We start from the raw sequence: 7,954 nt of genomic DNA on the forward strand, positions 1-7,954 counted from the left end.
TGGTAACAGGTCCCTGTGGGGGGTCGACCCCTCCAACGATCATGTGGATGACGTGATGTGGTTCTTCCAGTTCATTCTTCCCATTCTCCTCTCTTTCCTGAAAATGGTTCTTGGCTCGATTGCTGAGGAATTCTCGAAGGTGCCCTTCGTTGATTAGTCGAGCCACATCCTCTCGAAGCTACCTGCAATCCTCAGTCCTATGACCGTGGATGCCATGGTACTCGCACATCAGGTTAGGGTTCCTTTGGGAAGGATCTGACTGTGCGGGTTTTGGCTATTTGGTATCTCTGATTCAACCCATGGCCGATACGATGCCTGAGACATCAACGTTGAAGTTATACTCTGACAATCGGGTGCCTCCATTGGCCCTAAATGTCTATCGAATCTGATCTTGCTTGTGTGGGACTTTTGGCCTCGATCTACTCCTCGATCATTTCGAGGTACGTTCCGCCTCAAAATGTCGCTCTTTGAAGTATGGCTGATACCTGTCTTTGCCTGATTTTGACTCCCTTTCTGTGGACCTTGTTTCCTTTGTTAGGAGCCTGCTTGGATATACTGAACTTGAGGGGGCCCCTAGTTGGTCATCCTCGACCATGATCTTTGATTGGTATCTTTTGTGCACATCCGCCCACGTCACAACAGGATACTCAATCTAGTTCTACTTTAGTCATTTCGAGGCTATCGAGCTTTTCTCATTTAAGCCCTAAGTGAAAGCCTGTACTGCCCAGTCATCGAAGACCAGTGGCAATTCCATTTTCTCCATCTGGAAACGAGATACAAATTCCCTCAACATCTCGTTCACCCTTTGTTTAATCTTGAAGACGTCAGACTTCCTTGTAGCAACCTTGATGGCACCGGCATGCGCCTTCACAAAAGAATCTGCCAACATGGCAAACGAATCCATTGAGTTCGGGGTTAGGTTGTGATACCACATCATGGCCCCCTTCGATAGCGTTTCTCCAAATTTTTTCAACAATACGGATTCGATCTCGTCATCTTTTAAGTCGTTCCCCTTTACAACGGAAGTGTAAGCGGTAATGTGCTCGTTGGGGTCCGTGGTCCCATTATATTTTAGGATATTAGGCATTCTGAATTTTTTCGGGATGGACTTCGGAGATGCACTCGATGGGAATGGTCTTTGCATGAACTTTTTTGAATCTACACCCTTTAGGATCGAGGGTGCGCCTGGGATTTGGTCGACCCTCGAGTTTATAAGTCTCCACCTTTTTGTTGTTAGCCACTATCTTCTTTTCTCATGATTCAATCCTTTTAGTGAGGTCCTCGAGCATTTTCATGATAGTGAGGTCCATTGCCGACCCGTTGTTACTCGATCTCTCCGGCGCTTGCTCAACCCGAGGAGCCGTTTCCATTGCTGTCGTGCTTGGAGTTTTGTGTTGTCTTTAAAGCTGAGCAATAGTCGTTTGTTGTGCTTGCAGCATTTCAAAAATGACTTAGAGGTTGACTCCTCCTTATTCCATCCCTCGTTCTTCTTGGCCTCCATCCTGGGTTTCCCCGTGTCCGTTCCTTACGTGGTCTGTGCCTATTCCGTGCTTAAGACGATGTGGGAGCTGGTCTCAGTTGGCTCCACGTTTGGTACTCCCTCAAAGTTTACATGTGGTACACCCAGCTCTACGCCGCTATTTTCTCAAAGTTCTTCACTGTTGTGAAGAGGTACATTTTGTGTACTAGACATGATTAAGCCTGAAATCAAAGAATCTTTGACAAGAAAAAGTGTGAAGAGTAATGTATGTTATAAGAAAACTAGCACCAAAATAATCACTATTATTTTTAGCCCCATGGTGGACGCCAAACTGTTTACCTTGAAATGATAATTATAATTATATTTGATATTGTGGTTCTAAAAATACGTGACTTATTTTAATACTAGTTATAAGGTGAATAAATGCTAAGTGCAAGTAAAGAAAGTAAGAAATGCGAACCGATAGGGCTACAAGACTGGGCCTCGAGGTTTGAACGGGCTATTAGCAACGAACAATCGATGAAGAATCAATGATAATGAAGGCCTTAGGGATGGCCTTTTACGGTTAATAATTCGCAAAAAATGAAGAACAATAAATGAATAATGAATGAACAATGAAAGAATAAGCAATAAATGCAAAGAACAATTATGCTAGCAAAGAACAGGGAATGTTTTGTTGTATTCAATTTATTATGTAATAAATTCGAGAGAGGTTACAAGATGATAAGGATCCCCTTTTTATAGGAGGGGCGAATCCCAACAAAGTATATGGATAATAAATGACGAAGAAGAGCTATTAGTACGGATGTATAACGACTCTGTACGGATTTGTACTATTCTTACAGATTGTCAGTCATCATCATGTGTCCTCGGGGGTTTCCTTCCTTTCCATAACGGACATCGATTTCTATACTACCTCAAGGTACACCATGGTGAGTCTTTGAGGTACTCTACCGAGGCGGGTGCTTCGAGGACGAGCTATGGACCATATTTTGATCCCAACGAGGCCGGGTTCGAACTGCCACGGAAGCCTCAAATTGGTCTTCCCTAATTTTGACCGTATAAAATATATCTATATGCATCACTTTGCGCTAACGTTGATATTATTATCACTTATCAATTAAGTACTAAAGTTTATAATATCCTTATCATCGTTGCTTTTTCTTTCTTTTATGTATATTTTTCTGTTCGTACTTTTCATTTTCTAAGTTTGTTGGTGTTTAACCAAAAAGTGAAATTTCAGTCAAAGGTCTAACAATAAGATAGACAGAAGAAAACAAAGTAAACCAGTATATTCAGATGATCTTTCGTGTCCTTACAAATGATCAATTCTCTTCTTTTTATAGCTATCTTACAGATATACGTTTTGCCTTTGTTATAATTAGGCCACTATAGACAATTAAAGGCATTAAATGCTACGTCACATAATCATTGTAATTTAATACAGATTCTATAACGTTTTTAGTATTTACTGCCTATTAAATAATGTATTTGTACTCTCTTATGCTGTCAGATTCATTCTTCTTGACTTTTGAGTATAAATAGGTACGAGCATTGAGTCTTTTGAATAACTGCTCGTGCCTCTACTTGTACCTTCTGCTCGTATCTATTGCAACTCGTACCTCTTTGCCAATCATCACTCTTTGACCAGTCTTCGTGTCATGACACGTCATCTTCCAATCACTTTAATATGTAAACTCGATTTTCCCAATACAGATAGTCCCCTCACTTACCATTTATTCATCAATTGAATATTTGGGAAGTGGATTTTATTAAAGCGGAAATGTTGCCGCTATTAATGCAACGGTAAAATCGACGCTTCAATTGTCACTTCCATTTAATGCTTATCACACGTGGCACCCTTTTATTTGCTCTGCAACTTTGCAGCACTTTTTAGGGCTTTTTTACGGCTTGACTAATCACGAAGCGACAGTTCTCATTATGACATTTCCATCATTGCACTTTTTCCTTTGACGGTTGCTTCCTAGTATAAACATAGTTTTCGTCTTTATCCTTATCACATAAAGTTCTCTGAGTATTCAATTCTTGAATTTTTATTTGCTTCTTCCTCGTGCTATCATGTATTCACCAAACTCTAACCCTAGAAGAGTCCCCATAGTTGATAACATCCCTCTTTCCCCTAGCAGGAGTAGAAGAGGAGGTAGACTTCGTAATTTAGGGTCTTCTTCTGTACGTGGTTCTTCTCTTCCTTAATCTAGTTCCAGTCCTTCCTTTAGAACCAGAGGTTCTTTCTCACAAAGATCTTCTTCCAGGGGTAAGGAACCCGCAGAACCTGTTTGTGAACCTACAGTAGAAGAAATAGTTCCTGCGGAACTATCTTTCTACAATGACAGGGAGTCCCTTAGAAATCAAGTATCCTTTTTAGATCGTGATGATATCTATCCAACTCAGATTACAGAGGGTCTGATTTCTTTAGTTCGTAAAGACTGTCATTGGAGTCATGACTTCCCTATCATAATTCCCAATGTGAATCAAAGAATCACCTCTTATTTAATTGGATTTTCCTTTGTTTATACATACCCTTTCACATTAGGATTCAAACCTGCTATTGATCCTGTTATTCTCGAATTCTGTCGTTTTTTCGATGTTTGCTTAAGCGAAATTGGCCCTATAGTGTGGAGAGTTGTTGCCCATTTGAGGCATTTGAGAAACATGGCCGGTGTGCCTTTCACTTTTGCTCGTTTAATTCACCTTTACTCTCCCAGACTTCTCCGCCAAGGCATTTTTACTTTAGTAGCTAGGAGCAAAAGAGTTCTGGTTAGTCCAGAAAATGACAGAGACTGTGGCTGGTATACCAGGTTTGTTGCTGCCCCCACCTTGGGTTTAGTGGGTGATGAAAATGTCCCCTTCTTCGAGAAGTGGAATTTTTCACGTGAGTTTTCTTTTTTAATAACTTTTTCGTACCTTTTTATTCAATTTTGATGATCTCTATTCGCATTTCCCTTTTTCTTTTTAGCAACCATGGGAATTGTTGAAGAGATTCCCTATTTCCGTGGTTGGGTAGGAAGGTTACTGAATACAGCCCCAATAGAGGGTAGATCTTGGAAGCATCTTTCCCAACGATTTGGTTGGAAAGTGAAAACTCATGGTAATAGTTTTTTTTATTTAACTTTTTATTGTTTTTCCCAGAACTTATTTTAATCCTTCTTTTTATCAGGATTTACTATTCGAGGGATTAGTGCCGAGGCAGTCGTGGCTTCCCACATTTCTTTGGAAAGAGCCCAAGAGATAATCTTGGGTTCTTCATCGAAAAGGAAAGCTGCTAATGACCAAGATTCTGAAGAAGAAGAAGAAGAAGAAGAAGAAGAAGATGGGGGTTCCTTAGTAAAAAGGCCACAAACTCGTAGGCGAATCATTTCTGATGATGAAGCATTCCCCCCTCCTTCTATTCCTCTTACCGAGTTTATTGAAGCCCCGGTGATGATTCCTGATGAAGAAGTCCCCGTTGCTGCTCATGATTCAGTTGAGCAACTTTTTAACCGGGGGTTTGATGGTAAAAATTTAGGTCCGATTTCTGATAAAGCACCTCTTGCTTCTTTTTCTACTCCTGTTACTGTGATTCCTCCTTTGCCGGTCGTGGCTGTTATCGTTCCTCCCCAGGCTATTATGACTACTTCCACAGTTCCACCCTCGACTACTCCTCCTTTAACTACTCCTTACACAGAGGTTGGTTCTTCAAGTAGGAATGATGCTATGAGGCGAGCTACCATTGAAGTCCCTACTGAGGGTAACCTTTTAAGGAAATCAGGTCAAGCTGACGTGTGGCTAAAGCCTTTAATTGGTCCAGTTGAGAGAGCTAAGCTTGATAGCCATAGTTCTGTGACCTTGATGAATGATATATTGCATGTTTCTTTAAAGATATTCCTTTTTCAAGCTTTACTTTGTCATTTGTCTATCTTCGGGATTCTTATTTTTTTCCCTCTTTTTTTTCTAGGTCAATCTAATTGGCACGGAGATGATGAAAAGGGTTACCCTCTTAGAGCAATTAGTGCATGACTACCAAATAGAGGCGGATAATTGGAAGGAACGGTGTGAAAGTCTTCAAATCGACATGGAAACTTTAGAAGAAAGTAAAAGTACTTTAGAGCAGCAGGTACGGGCTTTGACTTCAGAATTGGCAGTTGAAAAAGCTTCTTCAAATCAAGCAAGTAAGGAAAAGGCTCATCTGGAAACCTCTTTTTCCAAGCAATTGTCTAAGGCAAGTGAAGAAATTAGAGAGTTGAGAGCTCTCTTGAGTGAAAAAGAAGCATATGCTGGTGAACTCGTGCAAAATTTGACTCAAACTCAAGAAGACCTCCGGGTATCTTCTGATAAGATTTTCTCTTTAGAGAGTTCCCACGCTTCTCTTCAAAGTTCTTATGAATCTGCCTTGGCTAAAAATGAAAAGTTAAGAAATGAAATTGTTGACTGGGAAAGAGATTACGAGATCCTTGAAGATAAAATTGTCATTGAAGTGAGTTGGGCGTTTTTAAATTCTCGCCATGATACCCTCGTTGAAGTTAGCCAAGAGAATTTTAACTTGGAATCTGAGTTAGCCAAGATCAAAGAGACTATTGAGAAGACTCAGCAGAACCAAGATTTTTCTTCTCCCATGGCTAAAGTTTCTGAAAATGTTGAAGATAATACGGGTATACCCACTCCTTCAAGTCAAGTTGAGCCCGTTGCTGTTGATGACCCTGCTTCAGTCCCTTCATCTTCTCAGTGAAAAGTTTATGTTGATTGAATTCCCTTTTTTGGTGGTTTGTGATTGTGACCCTTGATCTATTTAAGGGTTTGTTGGAAACGTTAAGTCCCCAGTCCTTTTATGGGTCACTTTGTATAAACAACTTTTGGTTTATGACTAAGTTCATACTTAGTCTAAACCCTTTAATATTAAGAAGTTCCCGCTGCTGTTTGAACTTCTGCTTTGTTTATTCTTGCCTTTATTTTTAAGGACTTACTGAATAACTTGCATTTTTATTCTTCAAAAATGCTTCTGTTAACTTTATGAATACTTGAATTAATCATGAATGTTATAAAAGAGAGCCCTTTTATATGCGACACTTAATGAAGAAGACGTCTCAACTTCATAATGATGTTAATATATGATAAAAAAAATAGGAATACACATATTTTTTGGAATAACTTCGACAAGTTTTTATTTGAACTTTGTCAAGTTTTAAATAACACTTTACATGTATTTGAATTACTTCTATAACTTTCTCACAACTGTTTTCCTTATAACAGATTTCAAAAAAGAAAATGAATACAAGGTTTTTACTTATTACCCGTTTCAGTACATTGCTTTTACCCTAACTAGGATAAGGCTTTTCTTTGGCTTTAGCTCGTGACTTTGCTCTCACTCAATGAGTAAACTTCTCAGGATTGAACTTTGATTATTTCTCAATCTTCTTTGCCTTCTTCATACACATATATTATATAGTCCCCCAAGTGTTTGAGCGTTGAAGTATGAAGTCTCGAGCACTTGATTGTTCCTCTCATTTGGTCCTTTTCCTGAAAAGGAAAAACACACGAGACTCGGAGGTGAGATTATAGATGAAGACTGCATAACCTGTCTGAATTTCTATCAGAATAGTTGTAACACTAGACCGAGAATTTTAATTTATTCCACGTGCCTTGCAGGTCGTGATTCATCATTTAGTACGGGCTAGCTTTTTTGCCTATCATCTAAAATCATTAGTAAAATTTTAACAATTCAAAAAAAAATATTAAAATATGGATACCTGACCGTAGGTATTCCTTAGAAATAGTATCTCTTCAGGTAAATGGCATTCCAGTGTGAAGGTAGTATTTTGCCATCTACCGTTACCAACTTGTATGCTCCTTTTCATGAAATACCATGAATCATGTAGGGTCCTTCCCAGGTTGGACTCAATTTTCCCACATTGGCTGCCTTCGTAGATTGAAAACTTTTTTGAGCACGAATTCCCCAATCTTGAAGAATCTTAGGCGTACTTTTCGATTGTAGTATTGTTCTTTGACCTGCTTTTGTGCTTCCATTCTTATTAATGCAGCTTCTCTTTTTCCTTCAAGTAGATCAAGATTTATGCGCATTTTTTCGCCATTAGACTCTTTTAACGCTTGTGTAAACCTTGTGCTTGGCTCTCCTATCTCAACTGGAATTAAACCTTCAGCTCCATAAACTAATGAAAATGATGTTTCTCCCGTACTTGTTTTTGTTATTGTGCGGTATGCCCATAAAACACCAGGTAACAATTCTGGCCAATTACCTTTGGATTCCTCCAAACTCTTATTCAAATTGTTGATAATGACTTTGTTTGTTGACTCAGCTTGTCCATTACCCACCGGATGATAAGGTGTGGATGTAATCCTTTTGATCTGCCAACTTTGAAAAAACTCTGTAATTTGTGCGCCTATAAATTGAGGGCCATTATCACACACGATTTCCTTTGGCACACCGAATCGACATATGATGTTTCGCCAAATGAAATC

This window comes from Nicotiana sylvestris, chromosome 2 (assembly GCF_000393655.2).
Source record: "Nicotiana sylvestris chromosome 2, ASM39365v2, whole genome shotgun sequence".
Classification (NCBI taxonomy): Eukaryota; Viridiplantae; Streptophyta; class Magnoliopsida; order Solanales; family Solanaceae; genus Nicotiana; species Nicotiana sylvestris.